Genomic DNA, 24,387 nt, shown 5'->3' on the forward strand with positions numbered 1-24,387 from the left:
GAGCGTGTGTGACTGGACTCTGCAATGGACTGGCACTCACTCCAGGGCTATCTACTGACTTGCACAATTGCTGCAAAGATAGGCTCTGTTGCTCTACAACTATAAACTGGAATAGATGGGTTTGATAGAGCTATGTAGACAAAGAAAAAAAATGTAAAACAATGTTGACTATTTCTAAATGGATTCTTACCTTACCCTTGTATAGTACAAAAGTAAGTTTAATAAGCAGTTTTAATTAAGGATGTTTAAACTAGGAACAGGTTAAAAAATATATGACTGTGCTCACAGAGTTCCAGTCTTCAGCGTAGTGATTGGCTTTGGCTGGCATACGCAAGGCCATTTGGTGTAGCAGCACACATGCCACAGACATGTCTTTTTGGTTGTTAATCTATCTGTGCAGATGCTTCCACACTTTTTTTTCCATCAAGGAGATAGAAACACCTTGTAAATAGTAATCTTTTGTTATTATTATTACATCGGGTCTCATGTGTTTTAAGTATACCCCTCAAATAAAAATGCAAATCCAGTTGAAGTACTGAAGTACACATGCGTGAAGCAGATTGGGCAGTGATATAAAATGTAACTGTGAGTACACTTGCAGTGCACATGCATGAATGTTTTGTACATGGTTGCAACAGCTATGTGATGATCACGCTAGCCTTACAAAGCATCATGGGATAATGGGAAGAAAAAATGTGTTTTTAAAACTGGCGACAAGAGATAATTTTCCAGAAAAATATTTGGCAAACAAAGTCACCACCAAATACAACTTATTCGCTGTGAAAAACACTTTGCTGAATTTTGCAGATCAACCATATGTTAACCTAAATTAGTGCACCATAACAACACAGTTAGCTATGCAGTAGCACTTAAAAAGATTGAAAGGATCTGTGTTTCTCTTAAGACTCACCTGCTGCCACAAAGTGAGCTATGGCACACCACAGACCACATAAAGTTGTAGTGTGCTACTTAGCTAATGGCTTTGTCACCTTATGATGGCTATGGATAACTACCACTTCCAGATATTTCCTGCTGTCCATGTTACATTCTCCTAGATTAAATGATACTATAAACTCAGACAAATTAAGAAATTCTTTACATGTACCTATGAATGCATTCTAGCCTAATAATGAGGACAGAGATACAAAAGTTTGTAAATCCATCTCCATCTGATTGGATTTTTCAGGAGCTGTGTAATGCTATAAACCAAACTTATGAATATTCACAACTGAACTCCCATAGCACGTCAACACATTTTAATTACTTCTTCAACTTGAAAGTATGCTTGACTTCTGTAACCTCAAAAAACAATGCCTGATAATTCAAATCCTGTGTGACCGTTTTTATTTTTACACTGAGACACAAATGCTGGGAGGGCATTTATAATGTGGAGGAGGTACCTAGATAGGTGCTTGAAACAAAAAACTTGTATGAAATTGTTTACATTGTTTCCTTTACATCAATATGAAAAAATGGAGTGTATCATATTTCAAATTCTATAATAAAATGTCAAGCATGAAAGCATGAAAAAATATCCAGGCGTAGTGCCACGCAGCAGCCTTTTTACAGAAACTTACTGTCTTCTTCTTCAAGTTGTTTTTTTTTTTACATTTACTATTTTTTTTACATTTACTAATGTTATGTATTATTAATGTTGAGATCTGGCATCTGTATTTTTACTATAAGTTAATATAATTTTTAAATGGATTTGTAAATAGAAGATATGCTGCGGGCGGCACGATGGCGCAGTGGTAGCGCTGCTGCCTCGCAGTTAGGAGACCCAGGTTCACTTCCCGGGTCCACCCTGCATGGAGTTTGCATGTTCTCCCCGTGTCTGCGTGGGTTTCCTCCGGGCGCTCCGGTTTCCTCCCACAGTCCAAAGACATGCAGGTTAGGTGGATTGGCGATTCTAAATTGGCCCTAGTGTGTGCTTGGTGTGTGGGTGTGTTTGTGTGTGTCCTGCGGTGGGTTGGCACCCTGCCCGGGATTGTTTCCTGCCTTGTGCCCTGTGTTGGCTGGGATTGGCTCCAGCAGACCCCCGTGACCCTGTGTTCGGATTCAGCGGGTTAGGAAATGGATGGATGGAAGATATGCTGCTATCATCACAGGCCCTAGCTTCAGCCTGTCTCCACTGCCTTCCAGAGGAGATGCGAACTTGAAATTGTCAAAGTGAACAAATAGGATCCTAAAGCTACCTTCCAACTAGAACATCTGAGAATGTACGAAACTCTGAGGAACTTAAAGTAGGGTATATAAAATATTGCCACGCTCAGCTAGTAACACTGTGATCACTACTACCTAAGTAGATCAATTACACATTATCAGAGGAACAGTTTGTCCGAAGATTGCAAGAGAGAGGATAAAAGTCAGGAGGAAATGATTCAAAACTGTCCATCCTCCATATAACAAGGAATGTCTGATTGCTTTTTAAGTAAGAAAGAACTGTCACATCTCATGGTGAGTTACAGCGAGTTCAGGTACTGTGGCATTTTGGGTGTTGCGGAGAAGCAATTTAAACCTATTTCTTCTGATATGATCAGACGGAGTAGAAAAAGCAGGACGGGGTCTGCAGATATATATGAATAAGAAATAGTACATAGGCAAGCACATTACAATTAAAGCTGAAATGTGTGATCTGGACTTTGAAATGTTGACTAAATTAGTCCATGTTACTGCCTAGAAGAAGGCTGCATCATTCTGTTGATGTTTATTCTTAAACTCAGCAACAAAAATGATTCACTCTAATATCAAAACTAAAGATGAGTCGTTTTGAATGCATGTGGCTTCAACCAAGATACTTTTGGATGGAACAATTTTTTAATGGTTTGTTCCTCTTATGGACACAACAAGCAGGACATGTTGTATTCAAATGTTAATGCCTTTAAATGGAAACCTTTGGTACATTTGGGCAGGTTTCACCATCATATTGCCACCCACAAGCATGTTAATGAGAAGAGCAGCTCACCATTATCCAAGCAAGAAGTTCCTATATGTGTTTGCTAAGGTTTGTTGTTTGTTTGCTTGCTTCGCTCGCCAACCCCCATACCTGTGCTACGCGCTTGTCTCTTTGCAGTTCTCGCTCGCTTATGGGGTTGTGGTTGTACAATTTACACAGATTTTTATTTTCATGGGAATTGTTACATATGCATAATAGAACTATTTTACATTACAGCGAGTAATTAACCATATTAAAAAGAGTAAAACGTAGTAATTTAAAAGTAAATTATGTTTTACGTTGCGTTATTCGTTGCATAATATGATTTTGTTCTGTTTGGCTTTGAAATTAACACGCAAACACAATTTATACTTGCACTTTTACTGTAAAACTTTAGTAAAAACAATATATTGAATAAAATTTTCACCAATATCGCATTGAATTTTGTTTCTGTGTTTGGACTTTGTGACAACGCACATATAACTGCTGTGATTGAATTTAGTTTATTTCTATCTATTAAATAAAACAACTTTTTCAAATGTTTGGCTCTGAGATTTGTTAATTGTCTTTGCAAAAGATATTCTAACAGGAAACTGTTAACGTTTTAATACGAATGGCATATCAAGATCTCCTTTGTTGTGTAATGTTATCTGCGGAAGATGTACTACATTACCTTTCTTGGATACATCCATCTTTCTACAGTAAATCATGCGATGAAAGACCGGACAGTGTTAACTGTTGTAGTTATTCTTCAGGATATTGTAAGTTGATGTTTTCACATTCCGCACGATCAACACCAACTGTTTCAGAATAGTCTATTGATATGCATTTAGCCAATTTGCCGTGTAACCGATCAACATTTTTGGCATTAATTCGGTTGGCTTCATCATTTCCCGGTGCTAGGATTGCCCATGTACTCATTTTTTCTGTTGGCAACCCTTCATGGTGAAATTCTTCAATAAGATTTGGACATAATATGTCTTCTGTCATTGGGAACTTAAAGTGAGGAAAATGTTAAATTTTATAAGAGATGAGAGAGCAGAAAATGTGTCTGTCAAAAGCATTCACATGAATGAGAGGTGAGATTACTGTGTACGTGGTTGAAAATGGTTGAGAGTAGGGTATGACTTGAAAAAAATCTCATGGCCAAGGTCTGAACTCGTGAGACTGCAAAAATCTTCCACAAAGTCTCGTCACAGGATTTTTTTTATTATAATATATATTATTGTCACATGTGGCTGGGGGGGGGTGACCCGGCCGGGATGCCCCGAAGGACCGGAGGAGGGATTATGCCTCCCCCAGACCACGTGGGGGGGACAACCCTGGTGGCTATGGGGACGACGGGTACAGAGCTTTGAAGCTCAGCCCTGTAGGGGCCCGTGGTCACCGCCAGGGGGTGCCCCGATGCCTATGGAGCCCTGGACCTCATCGCTTCTGCCACACCCAGGCTGGGGGGAAGAAGACCAGGGACACCCGGGTGCACAGCCGGTACTTCCACCACACTGGGAAGTGTCGGTGAAAGCTAATCGGGAGGCACCTGGAGCACATCCGGGTGTGTATAAAAGGGGCTGCCTCCCTCCATTTGATGGCTTGAGTCAGGAGTGGAGAAAGACGGAGCTCAGGAGGAGTGGAAAAGAGGTGGCCTGAAGAGAGGAAGAGGCATTGTGAGGCCTGAACTTTGGGGTTGTGTGTTCACTTTAATATTGTACATATGAATAAACGTGTGTTGGATGTTGAACCATCGCTGTCTGCCTGTCTGTGTCCGGGCTGCTTTCCACAATGGCGTAGTCGGTAGGATGCTCCGCCTGGTTCAAGGGCGGGGACCTGGTTTAAAAAATAATTTTGTGGATGGCCCAGCGCAGCAGGCAAGCCCACACATGCGCCGCGGGAGTGACACGCACACAACCCCACAAGAGAGACTCGCCCCACGGACCGCCACCAGTCTGCAGAAGGGCCGTTTCCCCCTGGTGCAGGAGAACAACGGGCACACCATCGCTGGAGGCACCCGGGATGGCATTGCATCTAGCAAGGCCACGCCAAGGATATCTCCTCAGACAGACGGGACCCGGGAGGTAAGTTCCCTGCTCACCGGCAGCCGGCCCTGGAGAGCCGCGCGTGTTTTGTGCATTGTAGGCAGGGACTGCCTGGATCTGCGTCAGTGGCAGACGCTTGTCGATCTGCAGGGCTTCACCAGCATGGAGGCAGCATGAGAAGCTGCGGAGTAGGAGTGGCTGCAGTTCGAGAAGCTGAGGCAGCTGCGAGGCTGTCCGGAGGCACGCTGCCGCACCGGGAGGAGGGGAGACAAGATGGCCGCAGACCGGAAGTCCTTCCCCGAGACAGGTAAGAGATTGGATGGTGCATCTTACGTGCCTGCCGATGATTGGATGGAGGTGGGACCAAGGAGTGTCCATCTCGAGTGGGGAAAGGACCCGAATGGGCCGAGGGAGAGGCCCCACAGGAAGCAGCCGGCGTGTGTGACTGATGGACAGGTGAGTCCTCCGTCAGCTGACTTTCTGTGCTTGCCGGCGGCTCTGCACGAGCTGCAGGAGTGCCTTCAGCCTGCAGAGTCGCTTACACAGGTAATACGTGCCCTCCGTGAGGAATTGAAGAAGCTGGAGAGGAAGGCAGTCGCGTCCGTGAAGTCGGTACATGAATGGACAGAATGACGCGACACTGGAACCTTCGGTCGGAGGGGCGCCATTGTGAAAAGCAGCCCGGACACAGACAGGCGGACAGCGATGGTTCAACACCCAACACACGTTTATTCATATCTACAATAATAGAGTGAACACACAACCCCAAAGTTCAGGCCTCACAAAGCCTCTTCCTCTCTTCAGGCCCCCTCTTTTCCACTCCTCCTGAGCTCCGTCTTTCTCCACTCCCGACTCAAGCCATCGAATGGAGGGAGGCGGCCCCTTTTATACACACCCGGATGTGCTCCAGGTGCCTCCCGATTAGCTTCTGCCGGCACTACCCAGTGTGGCGGAAGTCCCTGGTGTTCTTCCTCCCAGCACTTCCAGGTGTGGCGGAAGTGCTGAGGGCCAGGGCTCCTCAGGCATTGGGGCGCCCCCTGGCGGTGACCATGGGCCCCTATAGGGTTGAGCTTCCAAACTCAGTTCCCGTGGTCCACAAAGCCACCAGGGTGGTCGCCCCCTCGCGGTCTGGAGGAGGCATAATCCCTCCTCCTGTCCTTCCGGGCATCCCGGCTGGGTTCCACCCCCAGCCGCCTGTGACAATATATTATAACAAAAAAAATAAATAAATAAAATATTTTAGAGACCTTTAAATGAGATTCCCAGTTTGTTGTTTAGCTATGCTAAACTAAAAAGAATTAGAAAAGGGATTAGAAAACAGATTGGAAAAATAATGCCACAGCAAATTGCAATGGTAGCAGGTGCTCCTTATAGTCCTCAGGTACTATTAAAAAAAAATCAAACAGCAGCGCCTGAGCTTAATTGCTTAATCAGAGGTCTTGCCCCACAATTACAAACAAATTATATAATATATAATAAGACTTTTAATTATACTAATAATTAAAGTATAGGATAAAGGTAGGAAATTAAAGGTAGGAAATTAAACTAACAAAAGAAACGAGAACTACATATTAGGTAATACAAAGGAAATTAACAGAAATACAACCTGAATAACATAAAAACAGGGAAACCCAATAACATTTTTTTTTTAGCTTCAGAACTCTACATTTCCTTATGTAACAGCTAAGAACAGCAGTGAACCACAAAATCATTAAAGCAGTGGCTCTCAAAGTGTAGTCACAGATCACTGATGGTCCATGAGCATATGTTAGGTGGTCCATGGACTTAGTCATTTGTCTTAGAAGAAACTTTTCTGCTGATAAGGCAACATGAAATGGGTCCAGGCCAATGACCACAGAGCACCTTGTCTGACTTTCTTGCAGACAATAACATCTTTTACTTCTTTCTTTGTAACTCCACCTTGATTCTGAAGATCCAACTTGTGGCAACAGCCGTCCCTTAATTCCATTTGAATGGTGATATATGCTGCTTATAATTTATTAAATTTCTAAGTGTTTGTGCTGTTTCACTATCTTGAAGGCATATTACAGACCTTTTGAGGCATAAACCCATTAAGGTTTGAATGTTAGTCTTATAACGCACTTTCTTCCCAGGTGGGCAGGGTCGAGCACCTGGTAAACAAGAGTTCCTAATAGGAACAGTGTAGGACACCCAGACCTGACTGAAAACACCAGAGGCCTCATGTATAAGCAGTGCGTACGCACAAAAATGTTGTGTACGCCCGTTTCCACCCTCACATCGCAATGTATAAAAACTAAACTTGCCGTAAAGTCACACACATTTTCATGCCAGCTCAATCCCTGTCGTACGCAAGTTCTCCACTCGGTTTTGCAAACGGGCGGCACCCAGCGTCAAAGCAGTGCTATTGTTCCAGTGTGGTTTCCCTTTCTTTTTTAGATCCACATTCCTGATGTGGCTTTTTTTTTTTTTTTTGTTCTTTATTTCGCCTTATACAATTTCTTGTATTAGGAATTTGTTAGTTTTCGCATACCCCTTGGGGTCAGAGCGCAGGCTCAGCCATTGTACAGCGCCCCTGGAGCAATTGAAGGTTAAGGGCCTTGCTCAATGGCCCAGCAGAGTAGGATCTCTTTTGGCAGTGACGGAGATTCGAACCGGCAACCTTCGGGATACCAACGCAGATCCTTAGCCTCAGAGCCACCACTCCACCAATTTATCAAATACACTGAAATTAACCGCATATTAGTTTAAGGCATCTGATTGTAATTAAAGCATAACAATATAATGGTCCATGAAATGGCCAAACTATTCCAAATACCATAGCTACTTTAGCGTCGTTACTGTCACTGCACCACTCGGAGTATATATCCCACTGTATCTGATTGTGGAATCACACACAGCTCTACAGCAGCTGATCGGAAAGACAATTATCATTATACAGCATCAAGCACACGCTGCCTCAGCCATGCGCACAGTCTATTTGAACTTCTCCCATACAGAAAAAGCTTCAGAGCCTTTCCTGTATGGACCTTGCGGTTCAGAAACAATTTCATCCCAAGAACTATAAATGCAATCAATCAGTCCATCAAGTCATCCTGGTAAAAATGTTTGTACTTATAAGTACAATTACCGCACTGTAAACTTGCGATAGTTATAATATTGCACACTCTGAGCCACTTTATAAACTGCGTATTTACATATGATGACGACTGGCTTCTAAGTCAATTCAGATTTCCAAGCGCTATCTTCTTTTAGCTGTTGATATCATTTTTAAGATGAAATGCAGCAAAGTATGTTTATTACATTATACAGATAAAATTTTAACATCATTTAAATAATCTATATTGTTAATAATTAAACATGTATTGACACGGTGTTGCAGCGCTAGCGATGAGCTGGCGCCCTGTTCAGGGATTGTTCCTGCCTCACGCTGTATGCTTGCTGGGATGAGTGCAATCCCAGATGGACAGAATAATTAAACATGTACTACGAAGATATTTCAATGTTCCTTAAAAGTTTTGAAGAATTGGCGTTCTCAACTTACAGATGGCTTTACATCTTGTGGGAGGTAGCCCAGACACAGACAGGCAGACACCGAAGGCTCAAAGACCAACACACGTTTATTCATAATTCTATTTACAAAAGTGCCACACACAACCACTGCCCCAGCACCAATCACCCTTCAGTCCTGGCCTCTTAACAATACCTCTCTTCTAACCACCTCCACTCTTCTCCTCCGAGCCCTGTCCTCTTCCACCAGACTCCAGCCATCGAATGGAGGGAGGCGGCCCATTTTATATCCACCCGGATGTGCTCCAGGTGTCTCCCGATGAACTTCTGCCGGCACTCCCTGGTGTGGCGGAAGTGCCAGCTGTGCACCCGGAAGTACTCCGGGTGTTCCTGGTCTTCGTCCCACCAGCACTTCCGGGTGTGGTGGAAGTGCTGATGACCAGGGCTCTCCAGGCATTCGGGCGCCCCCTGATGGTGACCACAGGCTGCTATAGGGTTGACATTCCATCTTATATTTCAGAATGTCTGACACCTTACACTCCAAATCGTAACCTTAGATCTTCAAATGAGCGTCTGCTTAGAATTCCAAGAGTTAAACTTAAAAGAAGTGGTGATGTGACCTTCTGCTGTTATGCACCTAAAATCTGGAATAGCTTACCAATAGGAATTCGCCAGGCTAATACAGTGGAGCACTTTAAAACACTGCTGAAAACACATCATGTTGGTGAAGGGAACAGAAGAGACGAGGAGGTGATGGGTAGGTATGGTGTCAAGGAAAGGAATGAAGAAGGTCAGATGATAGTGGATTTTGCAAAAAGGATGGGCAAACTGTGGTGAATACTTATTTTAAGAAGAGGAAGGAACAAAGGGTGACGTAGAAGAGTGGAGGAGGATGCACACAGGAAGATTATACCCTATGCAGAAGAGTCAATCTGAAGGAGATTAAAGACTGAAAAGTGGTAGCACGGGAAGGTGTAGTTAGACAGCATAGAATGGTGGACTGTAGGATGACGTTGGAGATCAAGTAGAGGAGGAGAGTGAAGGCAGAGCCAAGGATCAAATGGTGGAAGTTGAAAAAGGAAGACTGCAAGGTTGAGTTTCGGGAGGAGGTAAGACAGGCACTGGATGGCAATGAAGAGTTACCAGATAGCTGGGCAACTACAATAGAAGTAGTAAGGGTGACAGCAAGAAGGGTGCTTGGCATGACATCTGGACAGAGGAAGGAGGAAAAGGAAACCTGGTAGTGGAATGGGGAAGTACAGAAGAGTTTACAGAGGAAGAGGATGGTGAAGAAGAAGAAGAGGGATAGTCAGAGTGATGCAGAAAGTAGACAAGAGATAAGGTGCAAGGTGAAGAGAGAGGTGGCGAAGGCTAAAGAAAAGGCGTATGATGAATTGTATGAAAGGTTGGACACTAAGGAGGGAGAAAAGGACCTGTACCGATTGGCTAGACAGAGGAACCAAGCTGGGAAAGATGTGTAGCAGGTAGGGGTGATAAAGGAAACAAGATGGAAACATCCACACAAGTGAGGAGAGTGTGTTGAGCAGATGGAAAGAGTACTTTGAGGGGCTGACGAAAGAAGAGAATGAGAGAGAGAGAAGGTTGGATGGAGTGTAATGGATTAGCAAGGAGGAAGTAAGGACAGCTATGAAATAGGGGTGGGCGATCTTTCCAAAGAATCATATCACGATCCTTTTAACACAAAATCACGATTCACGATCTGAATTGTAATCTATCTTTTCAATGTGGCACACGCTTAAGAGAATATCCGGACTGAAACTCATTAAGACCTAAGTTATGCTTTATTTTAAATATCAAACAAAGTTGAATTTGTTGTGAATAGATTACATAAGAAAACATTTCTAGAAATAATAAAATGTAAACAAGGGCAATTTTCAAGTTCTGACACTTTCAAACATGAACATTCTTAAAAAAATTGTAATCAGCAGCTAACAGATAACATAAATATAACCAATATAGAAAATTGCACTCTTAAAATTCTGTCAGTTTCACACAGCATTAAAAAATGTTTTACAGTTTCAGTTTCAAGTTGGGATCAACAGCCACATAAAATGTATTTAAATGTAAATATTATAAGTGCAAGAAGACTGTTTCACAATCATTCTAGGTAATAAAATTAACATAATAAACCAAAATAGAGTAACAAACAGCTAAAATTAGAGGCAGAAAGGTAGATGATGAGGTAGAAACAAGTGAAGAATCAAATGTCCAGTACCTTTCATTTTAAATACAGGTACAAACAACTTCACTATGCTATTAAACTAGCTAACTAAACTCCAGGCACTTTAGCTACATATTTTAAACATGAAAGATTAGGTTGACATTCTGTTTACATGAGATGCAATGTTTGTCTGCTTACACAATCATAGGTTTTTAGCAAGGAAAATCAATTGATCCTCTTTATGGGATTTCAGAGCAGCCCTTTGACTTGTGACAATATTGCCACCTGTGCTAAACACTCTTTCTGATGGTGCACTGGTTGCTGGGATACAAAGATATTTTTTTGCTAGGCATCCAGACTCGTATACGGCTCGGATGTTCGACTGGACCATAAGACATTCGTCCCTCTGTTGGCAATCGTTATACATATGCGGAATGGCCGTATCAGAAAAATATTTGCGATTTGGAAGATCATATTGCGCATCTAAAGTGTGCATCAGTTTCTTAAAACCCACATTGCCTACAGCTTTGAATGGTACCATATCCATAGCTAGGTAGAATGTGACCGCCTAAGTCACCTCTTTCTATTGTTTGTTGCTTTTATCACTTTATCTTTTTCGACTGCTCTAATGCATCAGTCAACGACAACTGTTTATGCTTCGTGACCACACGAGATACAGATGAGTGAGGTTGTACTGACCGGACTGAAACAGTCTCTGCTTGTTCCTTCGGGTGTCCCCGTTTATGATGATTAAATAGATTTGTCATATTGCCTCCCGAAGTGCTGACTGTTGTCCGACAATTTTACATATAACTTTGCTTTGTGCGGTATCTGACTGTGCATAGCCGAACCACTGCCACACTACTGACGTCGAGTTCTTCTTTGGCATAAGCTGCTCATCTGCCATGCTGCTTCCACGCTAAGAACTGTTTTCAACTTCTTCACACAAGAAAACCATGGCGGGAACAATCACAACGGGAAATCATTCTGTTGTTTTGTGGATTTGGCACGGATCCATCAGTATAGAGTATTAGAAGAATATAACAATCTGTATGATTTGCTTGAAAATTAGATTGTTGGCATCTTTTAAGATCGATCATAATCTAAAATTGCCAGATTGCACACCCCTACTATGAAGAGGATGAAGAATGGAAAGGCTGTTGATCCAGATGACATACCTGTGGAAGCATGGAAGTATTTAGGAGAGATGGCAGTGGAGTTTTTAACCAGATAGTTTAATGGAATCTTGGAAAGTGAGAGGATGTCTGAGGAGTATAGAAAAACTGTACTGGTACCGATTTTTAAGAATAAGGGGGTTGTGCAGAGCTGTAGTAACTACCAGGGGATAAAATTGATGAGCCACAGCATGAAGTTATGGGAAAGAGTAGTGGAAGCTAGGTTAAGAAGGGAGGTGATGATTAGTGAGCAGCAGTATGGTTTCATACCAAGAAAGAGCTAAACAGATGCAATGTTTTCTCTGAGGGTGTTGATGAAGAAGTATAGAGAAGGTCAGAAGGAATTGCATTGTGTCTTTGTGGACCTGGAGAAAGCTTATAACATGGTGCCTCAAGAGGAGTTGTGGTATTATATGAGGAAGTCGTGAGTGGCAGAGAAGTATGTAAGAGTTGTACAAGATATGTACAAGGGAAGTGTGACAGTGGTAAGGTCTGTGATAGGAGTGACGGATGCATTCAACGTGGAGGTGGGATTACATCAGGGATCGGCTCTGAGCCCTTTCTTATTTGCAATGGTGATGGACAGGTTGACAAATGAGTTTGGACAGGAGTCCCCTTGGACTATGATGTTTGCTGATGACATTGCTATCTGTGGTGAGAGTAGGGAACAGGTTGAGGAGACCCTGGAGAGGTGGAGATATGCTCTAGAAAGGAGAGGAATGAAGGTCAGTAGGAACAAGACAGAATACATGTGTGTGAATGAGAGGAAGGTCAGTGGAATGGTGAGGATACAGAGAGTAGAGCTGGCGAAGGTGGATGAGTTTAAATACTTGGGATCAACAGTACAGAGTAACAGGGATTGTGGAAGATAGGTGAAAAAGAGAGTGCAGTTAGGGTGGAATGGGTGGAGAAGAGTGTCAGGAGTAATTTGTGACAGACGGGTATCAGAAAGAGTGAAAGGGAAGGTCTATAGGATGGTAGTGAGACCAGCTATGTTATATGGGTTGGAAATGGTGGCACTGACCAGAAAGCAGGAGACAGAGCTGGAGGTGGCAGAGTTAAAGATGCTAAGATTTGCACTGGGTGTGACGAGGATGGAGTAGTTTGTGACAGACAGTTATCAGCAAGAGTGAAAGGGAAGATATCTACAGGACGGTAGTGAGACCAACGTTGTTATATGGGTTAGAGCTGGTGGCACTGACCAAAAAAACAGAAGACAGAGGTGGAGGTGGCAGAGTTAATGATGCTAAGATTTGCATTGGGTGTTACGAGGACGGACAGGATTAGAAATGAGTAAATTACAGGTTCAGCTCAGGTGGGATGGTTGGGAGACAAAGTCAGAGAGGTGAGATTGTGTTGGTTTACAGGTGTACAGAAGAGAGATGCTGGGTATATTGGGAAAAGGGTGTTAAAGATTGAGTTGCCAGGCAACAGGAAAAGAGGAAGGCCTAAGAGAAGGTTTGTAGATGCGGTGAGAGAGGACAAACAGGTGATGGGTAAGACAGAGCAAGATGTAGAGGACAGGAAGATATGGAACAAGATGATTCACTGTGGCAACCCCTAACGGGTGCAGCTGAAAGAAGCTGAAGAAGTCACTGAATAACCCCTTTATGGATGAGCATCAGTTTGTTCATGAATAGGCTCTACTGAACTGAACTCAAACGAAGTGCACACTGCTGTTGTATACAAACTGCTTGTGGAAAAAAGATTGTTCAGAAAATGGATGGACTGAAAAAATAAGCAAAAAAAATGTATCTCAAGTTATGGTTTCTATTTACAGTAGTGTTCTTTGTTTTCCATTACCACTTGATTAAAGGACACGTTTAGCATTTAGATGCTGTCTTCTGGCCAGTGTTGTCAGTATAGGTTCTGACTTCTCATGACCCTGAAATGAAATATGCAGAGTCAAAGAATGGACTGGCAATTCCACCTTAAGAGAGGCATCTGCTTTGTACCCAGTGCTGCTGGGAGAGTGTTTAACTTCTGACATCCACGTAATGCTTTGAAATTTCAATGGGTATACTTTGTGATCTTTTACTGTCTTTTCATGTGCCACCAACCTTAGTATGTTTAAATACAGATTTAAATGTAATTTGTATTATCATAGAGCAACAGACTCATACTAAGTCTTTGATACCTTTTTGCTTCTAATTACGCACTAAAACTACATTTGTTCTTTAAAATGTAATATTTTTGTAACCTCTGCCAACTGCTTCTGAATTAAAAATGAAAGGACGACAACTGGTTTCATTTTTTTCACACACAATTTCAATAATGTTGGTTGTTCTTATTGTTTAATGATGCATAATTACCACCACAAAATGGCTATGCCATTAGTTTTGAAGTTGAAACTACAACACTGCACATTTGTGTGCCTCTCTTCAGTGACCTTGATCGTGTCCCATTCTGTTTGAGATGGTTTCCTCATGAAAAGCACTTTATTCATAAAAGAAAGAAACTACATGCAGTATATTTTTAAGCCAAGATAATCAACCAATTATTAATTTATTTTTTTAACCATTTCATGCCACTTTCTTGTGACCATTTACATTGTACAGAGTCGCCTCGACATTTATGGACTGTACTAATGCTAAATGTAGACACAGGGGCAGCAGACACTGAGCACCAAAGGCAAATGGTAACCTAGTTAACCAGGAGCCAAATCAAAGTACGTGAGCAGTGAAGGTAATTGATTCAAGGAGAGATGCCAGTATTTCGAGAAGGGATCTAATGTAAATAGGCCAAGGGCAGGAAGGACACTCCATCATTTAGAGATGCTGTTCAACTTCTTATTTTGTGCAGAATTTTGAATTGACACTTTATTTTAAAAAAATCTTTGGAGTCAATATTTTTGCAAGTAAAATTTCTCTTTGGTTATGATGGATCCTTAAGAAAGAATTGATTCCTTTGCATAAGTGCAAATTTGACTATATAGTTTTCTATATTTTAAATAAATTAAAATAAGATTTTTCTTGATGTGCACAACATACACAAAAGAATGTCTCAATTACATATTCATTGGGTATAATCATACAATAAATATGATAAAAATACCATTACTTGTTTTTGGTATTTATATGGGGAAAAATTAACTATGAAAAAAATAAATTATAAACTAATTTTACCTAAAAACAATGAAGCAGTGCTGACACAGACATTTTAATACTTAAATACTTTAATAAAAATAAATTTGCTGTTCTGTTGCTTCCTTATATAATGCTGTAATGATACAATTCAGAGCAACATAAATGCATAAAAATACGGTAGAAAGGGCTTAGTGTTCGTTAACAAATAAGGTGTATTGACATCCGAGGAAATGATAGTCTTGATAAAAAAATGCTGGAGTACCAACCTGGCAGTCACTGTTTTTTTTTTTTTTTTTTTTGTTCTTTATTTCGCCTTATACAATTTCTTGTATTAGGAATTTGGTAGTTTTCGCATACCCCTTGGGGTCAGAGTGCAGGGTCAGCCATTGTACAGCGCCCCTGGAGCAATTACAGGTTAAAGGCCTTGCTCAATGGCCCAGCAGAGTAGGATCTCTTTTGGCAGTGACGGAGATTCGAACCGGCAACCTTCGGGATACCAACGCAGATCCTTAGCCTCACAGCCACCACTCCGCCCAAATCAAATGGGAAAAGATAAAATAAACGCTTGATGGCATCAAAATGTAACAAAACACAAGCCTCCTATAAACTCTGGGGCAATTAATTTAGAGGTTCTTTCCAGGTCAGAGGAGTTTCATATCTCTGGTGCCTCAATCGTGAAGTGTCTCCTCCATTCAGGCAGTCATGCTTTTATGGCCCAGGGACCAAAAGGGGAGGAGACATTTGCCCCGACTGGGCAGTTTCTTGGTACTGTGGGGAAAAGGAAGACAACACATTTAGCAGCAGCGTCCCCCCTCAGTCTGGGGTGGAACTACATACTGGGGAGGAACTCGGAGGGTGACCTTCTGATGCTGACGTGTGACAGATACAAGGAAGAATTATTTTAAAAGCAAAAACCTGTGCTAGCTAAGTCATTCTACATTATACAAGATGTCTGCTTCATTAAACAAACCTTCATATATATTAATATTTTAACTGAAAAAGTGCTTTGAATAAACAGTGGTAGGTTATGGTATGAGGTGGCTTGTTATAATCAGTTATATGTTAGTCTCCAGTAAACTTTTCTAAAATTAAAAAAAAAAAAAAACATCTTCAGAATCCTACTCTTGAGGTCACAGGCATGTCAGAGACTTCTTTGGTGCAGACAAAATAAAGAAGTATCTCAGGAGAACATAAAATCAATATATAATTATATCGAGCCAACATTAAGAATAGTGAGAAATAACAACAAACTACAATTATATGTATTTATTCAGCAAGATTTCACTGTCTTAATATTCCAAGAAGGCAACCTCATGACAGGTTAAACAGTGCCAAAGAAAAGCAAGAATGATCTTTCTGATAATCCGGATGTGACAGCAGACTCATAGTGAGTAATAATAATTTATTCAGGTTTAATACTGCAAACTTTCAACATCTTAATATTCCAAAAAGGCAGGCACATGACGGGTTAATGAGTGCCAAAGAAAAGCAAGAATAATTTTTCTGACAATCCAGATGTGACGGCAGACTCAATGATGTAGGACTTACATAGTCATCCTTACAGAGGAGCAAATTATAACTAACAGAATGATAGCTCATGAACCAAAAATGTATTTCTTTCATTTATCTGAAATTAAACCTTTTTTTTCAAAGATTCTTTTATAGATATCCTCATGAGGACTTGAGGAAATGCATTTTATTTTGTTTCTTCACTTTAACTTCAAAGCCACAGTGAGCTCAACAATTTTGGGTAAACTATCAGGTTATCAGAGTAGAGAGGTAAGCTTCACATTCTCTAATGAAAAAATAAAAGACATTTTAGAGGAAAATAATCATGGTGAGCATATGTGCTGCTAAGGCTTTAGTTTAAACACTGTTGATGATAAAGGCACCATTATGTTATTCAACCTCATAATGTTTAAAGTTTCAGTTAAATGAGTGGCAAGCTGAAATGCCTTTGAATGTTAATAATCCACACTTAACTATTTTGAGGGAAAAGGCACTGAACAATTAAACACTGAATAAGAGTTACTAGACAGTTGTATGTCCAGCACATACTGGTAATCCTCATTCCTAGTCAGATACTTGTATTGAAAAGCTAACACTGTATTGCAAAAATGACCCTCTTTCAATCCTGTGTTTAATTGATTAATTTAATAAGCCAGGAGGTGGACAGCTTTTATTCTTCCTTTTACTTTAAAAAGAATATAAAATATTTTCACTCAAAATAGGAATTAATAAAAAAGAACACAAAATGAACTAATTCACTCTGCATTTGCAGCTTACAATTACTTCTTGTTAAAGGACACCATAGACCATAGATGTTCTCTCTCCTCCTTGTTTATGTGTCTCAGTGGTCTTAAACAAGGAGCCTTTAATAGAAATTTGGATGGATATCCTGTGACAACATGGGCCAAGAAAAGGTATGGCAAAAATGCTAATAACAACAAGGCTATGCCAGACAAAGGTGAACAAAAAGTATGTGACACAAAATCAGTGGCAAACAATTTTGCACTGCTGAACAAGTCAACAACATAGAATAGGTGAGACCACTTTAAACAAGCAAATAACTAATATATTTTTAAAATACTATACTTATGATTTTAAATATTACAGTTAATATACATATACAGTACATATATACATATATATATATACACAGAGGGTGGCACGGTGGTGCAGTGGTAGCGCTGCTGCCTCGCAGTAAGGAGACCTGGGTTCACTTCCTGGGTCCTCCCTGCGTGGAGCTTGCATGTTCCTCCCGTGTCTGCGTGGGTTTCCTCCCGTAGTCGAAAGACATGCAGATTAGGTGCATTGGTGATCCTAAATTGTCCCTTGGGTGTGCTTAGTTTGTGGGTGTGTGTGTGTGTGCATGTGCCCTGTGGTGGGCTGGCGCGCCCTGCCTGGGGATTTGTTCCTGCCTTGTGCCCTGTGTTGGCTGGGACTGGTTCCAGCAGTCCCTCGTGACCCTGTGTTAGGATATAGCAGATTGGATAATGACAGACTGACTGACACAGGGCACAAGGCACGAACAACTCCCTGGGCAGGGTGCCAGCCCACCGTAGGGCACATGCACATACACCAAGCACACACAAGGGACAATTTAGGATCGTAGAGATAAAGAAAGTACTAAAATTTGAAAGTCTCAAAAAGATGATAGCAAAGATCATATTAGCGCAAGCAAACGGAAATTGTTACTCGATGAAATAACAGAACAGCAAAAAGAGATTGAATATATTGTTCGGAATTAAACTTTAAGTCGGAGACTTGTAGATTGTCTAATTCGAGTTGTCATTTGGGAAACGTAGTGTTTCTTCCCAATGAAGAGGCATATCTGTGAGAATTAAAAGATTTGTTGTTTGGTGAAAGTGAAATCCACATAGGCGAGCGGCAGAGACACGAAGTGGCTGATGCGTAGTGCAGGCCGGGGGGTTGGCGAACGAAGCAAGCAGGGGGCGAAGCCCCCTAGTATGTGTATATATACAGTACTGTGCAAAAGTTTTAGGCAGGTGTGAAAAAATACTGTAAAAAAAGAATGCTTTCAGAAATATAATGATTGTTTATTGTTATCAGTTTACAAAATGCAAAGTGAGCGAACAAATGAAAAATCTAAATCAAATCAATATTTGGTGTTACTACCTTTTGCCTTCAAACCAGCATCAATTCTTATAGGTACACTTGCACAAAGTCAGGGATTTTGTAGGATTCTAGTCAGGTGTATGATCAACCAATTATACCAAACAGGTGGTAATGATCATCAATGTCACATGTAGGTTGAAACACAGTCATTAACTGAAACAGAAACAGCTGTGTAGGAGGCTTACAAGTGGGTGAGGAACAGCCAAACTCTGCTACCAAGGTGAGGTTGTGGAAGACAGTTTCATGTCATGGCAAGATTGAGCACAGCAACAAGACACAAGGTAGTTATACTGCATCAGCAAGGTCTCTCCCAGACAAAGATTTCAAAGCAGACTGGGGTTTCAAGATGTGCTGTTCAAGCTCTTTTGAAGAAGCACAAAGAAACAGGCAACGATGAGGATCATAGACACAGTGGTCGGCCAAGGAAACTTAGTGCAGCAGATGAAAGACACATCAAGCTTATTACACTTCGAAATCGGAAGATGTCCAGCAGTGCCATCAGCTCAGAACTGGCAGAAACCAGTGGGACCCAGGCACACCCATCAACTGTCCAGAGAAGTCTGGCCAGAAGTGGTCTTCATGGAAGAGCTGCAGCCAAAAAGCCATACCTCCGATGTGGAAACAAGGCCAAGTGACTCAAGTATGCACGAAAACATAGGAACTGGGGTGCAGAAAAATGGCAGCAGGTGCTCTGGACTGATTGAGTCAAAATTTGAAATATTTGACTGTAGCAGAAGGCAGTTTGTTCATCGAAGGGCTGGAGAGCGGTACAATAATGAGTGTCTGCAGGCAACAGCGAAGCGTATTGGAGGTTCCTTGAACGTTTGGGGCTGCATTTCTGCAAATGGAGTTGGAGATTTGGTCAGGATTAATGGCGTTCTCAATGCTGAGAAATACAGGCAGATACTTATCCATCATGCAATGGGATGGCATATGATTGGCCCCAAATTTATTCTGCAGCAGGACAACGACCCCAAACATACAGCCAAAGTCATTAAGAACTATCTTCAGTGTAAAGAAGAACAAGAAGTCCTGGAAGTGATGGTATGGCCCCCACAGAGCCCTGATCTCAACATCATCGAGTGTGTCTGAGATTACATGAAGAGACAGAAGGATGTGAGGAAGCCTACATCCACAGAAGATCTGTGGTTAGTTCTCCAAGATGTTTGGAACAACAGCCGAGTTCCTTCAAAAACTGTGTGCAAGTGTACCTAGATGAATTGATGCTGTTTTGAAGGCAAAGGGTGGTCACACCAAATATTGATTTGATTTAGATTTCTCTTTTGTTCATTCAATGCATTTTGTTGAATGATGAAAATAAATGATTAACACTTCCATTTTTGAAAGCATTCTTTGTTTACAGCATTTTTTCACACCTGCCTAAAACTTTTGCACAGTACTTTATATATATAATACACACACACACACACACACACAAAATGATCAACAATAGCATTAAAATCACCTGCCTAATTTTGTGTAGGTCTACCACTATGGCCTATATGGATCTGACTTGTTTTTCCAGCATTCCACAGATGCTCAATCAAAATGAGATCCGGGGAATTCGGAGAAAAAGTCAATACCTTGAACTCTTTGTGATGCTCCTCAAACAATTTAGGAACATGTTTTGCACTGTGGCATGGAAAATTATACTGCTGAAAGAGGGCACTGACATCTGGGAATACCATTACCATGAAGGAGTTAACATGGTCTGCAACAGTCTTTAGGTAGGTGGGATGTATCAATGTAACATCCACACGGATGCCAGGATGCAAGATTTTAGAAGAGAACATTACCCAGAGCATCACACTGCCTTCACTGGCTTGCCTCCTACTCATAGCGCAATTTGCTGCCCTCTCTTCCTCAGTTAAATGATGCACAACCACTTGGCTATCCACATGATCTAAAAGAAAAGGTGATTCATCAGACCACCAAACCTTCTTGCATAGCTCAATGGTCCAATTCTGTGCCCACTGTAGGTGCAATCAATGGTGGACAAGTGTCAGCATAGGTACTCTGACCAGTCTGTGGCTATGCAACCTTAAAGGCAGCAAGCTTTAAGTTTTTCAGCAATGTGTCTTACAGTAGTTCTTCTTCTGTAGGTTTAGACCAGACAGACTAGCCTTCACTCCCCACGTACATTAATGAGCCCTTGGCACTCATGACTTTATCGCCAGTTCATCGGATGTGCTTCCTTGGACAACTTTTGGTAGGCATTAACCACTGTATAACGGGAACAACCCACAAGACACTGACATTTTGGAGATGCTCTGACCCAGTTGTCTAGCCATCACAATTTGGCCCTTCAGATCTTTACACATGCCCATTTTTCTGCTTCCACACCTTCAAGAACTCACTGTATACTTGCTGCCTAATATATCACACAGACATCATTGTAACAAGATAATCAAAGTAATTCACTAAAACTGTTAGAGGTTTTAATTTTTTATTTATATATATATATATATATATATATATATATATATATATATATATATATATATATATATATATATATATACACACACAGAAACAAACTGTATATATTGTCTGTAATGGAACTGGGAAATGTTTTAAGGGGGGAAGGAGAGGAGGGTGTAGTTTTCTACTAAAAGGCTAATGGACCTTTTTGTTGTCTTCTGCCTCTTCCGAATCCATGCAGTTGTCAACCTATAAATACAGTGCATCCGGAAAATATTCACAGCGCATCACTTTTTCCACATTTTGTTATGTTACAGCCTTATTCCAAAATGGATTAAATTCATTTTTTTCCTCAGAATTCTACACACAACACCTCATAATGACAACGTGAAAAAAGTTTACTTGAGATTTCTGCAAATTTATTAAAAATAAAAAAACTGAGAAATCCCATGTATATAAGTATTCACAGCCTTTGCTCAATACTTTGTCGATGCACCTTTGGCAGCAATTACAGCCTCAAGTCTTTTTGAATATGATGCTACAAGCTTGGCACACCTATCCTTGGCCAGTTTCGCCCATTCCTCTTTGCAGCACCTCTCAAGCTCCATCAGGTTGGATGGGAAGCGTCGGTGCACAGCCATTTTAAGATCTCTCCAGAGATGTTCAATCGGATTCAAGTCTGGGCTCTGGCTGGGCCACTCAAGGATATTCACAGAGTTGTCCTGAAGCCACTCCTTTGATATCTTGGCTGTGTGCTTAGGGTCGTTGTCCTGCTGAAAGATGAACCGTCGCCCCAGTCTGAGGTCAAGAGAGCTCTGGAGCAGGTTTTCATCCAGGATGTCTGTACATTGCTGCAGTCATCTTTCCCTTTATCCTGACTAGTCTCCCAGTCCCTGCCACTGAAAAACATCCCCACAGCATGATGCTGCCACCACCATGCTTCACTGTAGGGATAGTGCCAGGTTTCCTCCAAATGTGACGCCTGGCATTAATACCAAAGAGTTCAATCTTTGTCTCATCAGACCAGAGAATTTTCTTTCTCATGGTCTGAGAGTCCTTCAGGTGCCTTTTGGCAAACTCCAGGTGGGCTGCCATGTGCCTTTTACTAAGGAGTGGCTTCCGACTGGCCACTCTACCATACAGGCCTGATTGGTGGATTGCTGCAGAGATGGTTGTCCTTCTGGAAGTTTCACCTCTCTCCACAGAGAACCTCTGGAGCTCTGACAGAGTGACCATCGGGTTCTTGGTCACCTCCCTGACTAAGTCCCTTCTCCCCCGATCGCTCAGTTTAGATGGCCGGCCAGCTTTAGGAAGAGTCCTGGTGGTTTCGAACTTCTTCCACTTACGGATGATGGAGGCCACTGTGCTCATTGGGACCTTCAAAGCAGCAGAAATTTTTCTGTAACCTTCCCCAGATTTGTGCCTCGAGACAATCCTGTCTCGGAGGTCTACAGACAATTCCTTTGACTTCATGCTTGGTTTGTGCTCTGACATGAACTGTCAACTGTGGGACTTTATATAGACAGGTGTGTGCCTTTCCAAATCATGTCCAATCAACTGAATTTACCACAAGGTGGACTCCAATTAAGCTGCAGAAACATCTCAAGGATGATAAGGGGAAACGGGATGCACCTGAGCTCAATTTTGAGCTTCATGGCAAAGGCTGTGAATACTTATGTACATGTGCTTTCTCAATTTTTTTATTTTTAATAAATTTGCAAAAATCTCAAGTAAACTTTTTTCACGTTGTTGTTATGGGGTGTTGTGTGTAGAATTCTGAGGAAAAAAATGAATTTAACCCATTTTGGAATAAGGCTGTAACATAACAAAATGTGGAAAAAGTGATGCAATGTGAATACTTTCCGGATGCACTGTATACTCCTTTGCTTCTTTTCTGGGGTCTGACAACCCAGGAGGCAGCAGGGCCAGGCACATGTGTAGAGAAACAGGCAGATTTATGGCAAATCTTTTCCTGTTGCACTCCAGGTAATATTTTTCACAAAATGTTAATTAGGCTAAAAATAAATTTTTTTAAAAATTATTCTGCTGATCAGATTCAGAACAGTTCTGCGTTATTCTATATTACAATACGATAAAAATTATATGTTCTTTGGAAAGAGTTTTCAGCTTTGAAATAAAAGTTGGCAACATGTAAGATAGAAAAAGATGCAATCTTAGAAATATAGGTTTGCTTGAGGGTTGCGAGAATACCAATTTGGTGGCTTTTATTACTCAAGCTTCAAAAAATGATATCTATCCATCCATCCATTTTCCAACCCGCTGAATCCGAACACAGAGTCACGGGGGTCTGCTGGAGCCAATCCCAGCCAACACAGGGCACAAGGCATTCCCCATTGGGATTTTGTAAGCTGGAGATACAAGCACATCAGATCTATGGCTCAAGACCCTCTGACACAAAAACACGTTTTCTCAATTTCTGTTATACAGATAGGCAAGAAGTGCTAGATGCCAAAAGGTTGGACCCTAAAGAAATTTATACAGGAGCTAGGATTCTTCAGCGTTCATACTGTGAAAAGACAAAAAGCCTTTAACCTAGTTATACAGGAGGCTAAAGCTGTTGGTCATCAGAAATTTGTACTCATTCTTGCATGGCTGAGGTTGCTACATACATAGCATTAACTCAAAACACCTGAGAAAGCAATGCAATACAGACAGTGACAAGCTTTATTACGTCAAGAATATTCCCACTATAGATTTTTGATACTGCTTCTTTAATTGAAACTGAATTTTTTGGTGAATTACTTAAGCATTCTCATTGTTATGTTGTTATGTAATTTGTTACAGTTACTCAAATATTTTAAGTTGGTGGTGAAGCTGGTGCCCAGATTATCAAGTGATCGTCTCACCCTTTCTGTAATCTTTCTATTTTTAGTATTACATGGCACACTTAGTTGGATCTCCAATTGATTGTTGTCTGCTGTTTAGATATTTTGGACAAAGTGGGATTATGGGTAGGGATGGGTGATATGCAGAGTTGGTCTCAAGGTTATGTGGTGTAGGAGGGAGAGGGCAGGTTGGTAACTCAAGTTTTCTTGGTGTTGTTCTTCATGAACTGTGTTTCATGGGTATGTGGGTGTGTCATAATATCATGCAAGCTTAATATTAAATCTTTTGCAAACTGTTGTCAATATCCTTTTTCCATGTATGAGCCTTTTACTGTCTGTTTCTTTCGATCTTGCTTTCTAAAGGAACAGGGCTGGTCTGACTGTTGCCTCGTGAAACACTAATGGCCTCAGCTCACCAGTTCATCAATTTGCATACTTAGATTTTTTTCATAAACATAAAGGTAGACATTGTGCTGCTTCAAGGAATTCATCTAAAAGTAGATGCCAATGAAGTTATGGATCCTTATATTGATCATTCTTCCCCTTTGGTAAATAAACATCATGGCCCCTTCCCTAGATCG

At 41.3% G+C, this 24,387-nt stretch overlaps 1 protein-coding gene across 6 annotated transcripts in view; it reads right to left on the reverse strand.

The window, feature by feature from the left end:
* apba1a (amyloid beta (A4) precursor protein-binding, family A, member 1a) overlaps nucleotides 1-24,387 on the reverse strand; it is a 357,632-nt gene that overhangs the window by 169,149 nt on the left and 164,096 nt on the right. The gene's annotated exons all lie outside the window — the stretch shown is intronic.

The sequence above is a fragment of the Erpetoichthys calabaricus genome, chromosome 5 (genome assembly GCF_900747795.2).
Source record: "Erpetoichthys calabaricus chromosome 5, fErpCal1.3, whole genome shotgun sequence".
NCBI lineage: Eukaryota > Metazoa > Chordata > Cladistia > Polypteriformes > Polypteridae > Erpetoichthys > Erpetoichthys calabaricus.